This window comes from Galeopterus variegatus, unplaced genomic scaffold (genome assembly GCF_000696425.1).
Source record: "Galeopterus variegatus unplaced genomic scaffold, G_variegatus-3.0.2 Scaffold10597, whole genome shotgun sequence".
NCBI classification, from domain to species: domain Eukaryota; kingdom Metazoa; phylum Chordata; class Mammalia; order Dermoptera; family Cynocephalidae; genus Galeopterus; species Galeopterus variegatus.
The window spans coordinates 29,579-31,975 of NW_007736708.1; positions in this window are offsets into that span (position 1 = coordinate 29,579).

A 2,397-nucleotide genomic window follows, 5' to 3' on the forward strand; every position below is an offset into this window, starting at 1 on the left:
TATTGAGCATTTATAGCAGGAGAGGTACAGTGCTAGGAGTTTTGGAATATACATATAAATAATCTAAAGTCAATACCCTCAAGTGGTCACAATCTAGTGGACATGACAGACTATGGAAAACACAGTGGTAAAGATACAAAATACAATGGAGTAACAGGGAGAGAAGGTGACTTCAGCTGACTTGAAGGTTTTAGAAGGATTTTGTGGAGATGGAATCTGAGCTAAGTCTGAATGGGATATAGTGTTCTACAGCCAAAGATGGTGGGGTTGCAGAGGAAATAGGATGAGGATATAAGATGAGAATTTATTTAGCTATCAGATAGGATTTGAGGGGGAGCACAGGATAAAAGGGAGAGAGGAAGTGTTCAGAGAGTTTGCAGATGTCTTTGAATGCCAATTCTGGCAGCAATGTAGAAGAGAGTAGAGTGGCAGGGAAATCACTTAGGAAACCATTGCAATAGTTCAGGAAAGAGGTAATCAGGGCTCAAACTGAATAGGAGAGTAGAAAGAAAGGTAGTAATCTGAAAGATAGCAGAGGTAGAATCTATATAATTTGGCAATTGATTAGACATAGACCATGAAGGAGAAGGGGTTGAGGATGATTCTGATGCATTAATTTGAATCAGAGAACATATCACACTTGAGCTACCCTTGGGTCAAATATAAGGAAATTTCTACTGGGCAGATGGAAACATGGATCGAATGATCAGGACAGATACTGATGTATAAATCATCCACAGATATATGATGTTTGAATCCACATAGTAGAAGAAATCACCAAGGAATAATTTGAGTACAGAGACAAAAACGACAAAAAGAAAACCTTGAGGTAACATCTGCATTTTAAGAAAGAGCAGAGAGGGGGAGTGAAGGAAGAGGAGTCATTGATGTAGCCTGAATGGTCAGAAAGGTAAGATGCTAGGGCCGAGCCCGTGGCGCACTCGTGCGGCGCTGGGAGCGCAGCAGCGCTCCCGCCGCGGGTTCGGATCCTATATAGGGATGACAGGTGCGCTCACAGCTCTCACTGGCTGAGCGCAGTGCGGCCGGTCTCAAAAAGCACACACACACAAAAAAGGTAAGATGCAAGAAGTAAGGTGATAGAAGTCAAGGAAGAAAAGTTTCCAGAAAGAGAGCTGCATGCTGCTGGGGAGATGAGTAAGTGATTTACCGTGGTCATAGAGGTCACACCCATGCTCCTAAACTTTGCGCCTAACTATTGAATTATCACCCAAGGGGGAAAAAAAAATGTGGCTTTTCAAGAGACACCTACTGGCCATTTTACCCATCGTTAACTTGGGACTCAGTCATCAAAACTCATTGCAAGTTCGTCTCCTGCACTAAACTTTCTCTGCCCATACTGGTCTCCTTACATTGAGCTTTTAAGTAACTATTATTAATCACGTACTAGGCCCCAAGCGTCTTCCTTCACCCCCGTGGTACTGTGCAGTGGTTCAATGCGGGTGCGTCCGAATCAGAGGCCGGTTGCAGTGTAACAACAGCAGTGTGACGAGGGCTGGTTAGCCAACTTCTCCAAGGCTCGGCTTCCTTGTTTGCAAAGGGGGATGGTGCTACTTACCTGTTAGAGCTCAGAAGAGGTCATAAGATAATGCAAGGGAAGGCCTCAGCGTAGTGCCGGCAAAGGCTCAAATCACTGTGCTGTTGCTGTGTTTCATCATGTCCCTGAGGGTAGAGGACTACTCCAGCCAACACTGTTTTCTAAGGCATGCGGCACTGACGTGGGGACAGTGCTCCTCATCTTAGCAGCCCTCAGGGAAACGTCATTCGCGGGAAAAGGGATTAACAGCTGAAAAGTTCCCGGGGCCTCTGCAGAGCACCGAGGGAGGACTGCTCCGCGGGAAGTCGGACCCCGAAGATCGCCTGTGACCCTCGGAGGACCGCACGTCCCAGGGTGCAGCGCGCCCACCGGGGTCGAAATTTGGCGGAGGCTCCAGGATCGCGGGGAGCGGGGAGGAAGCGGTGCACGCTGGGAGCGGTAGTCCGCAGGCGGCAACGCGGCCGGCCGGAGGAGGCGCCAAGCGGGAGCTCCCGCCCCAGCCCCGCCTTTTGTCCACGTCTCACTTCTCCTGGCCAATGCCCTCGCCTGTCGCCGGAGCCAGCCCCTCTCCGACGTCGTCCCGGTTGGTCCTGAGGCTCCACAACTTCAGCCCTATCCGGAAGTAGCGTTGGGGAGGCGGTTTCCTAGACTACGACACCGGAAAGCTGGGGGAGGCGCTCCGGGCTGCTGAGGGCGGAGGGCGGTGGCAGCGCTGGCGCTGGGGACCGGCTCGGTGGCTTCGGGAGACAGTTTGGTGTCGGCGGCCGCCCGCGTTACTCCGCATCCCGCCCTCGGCACGGCTCGCAGCCCCCTCACCACCGGCGCCCGGCGATGTGTCTCAG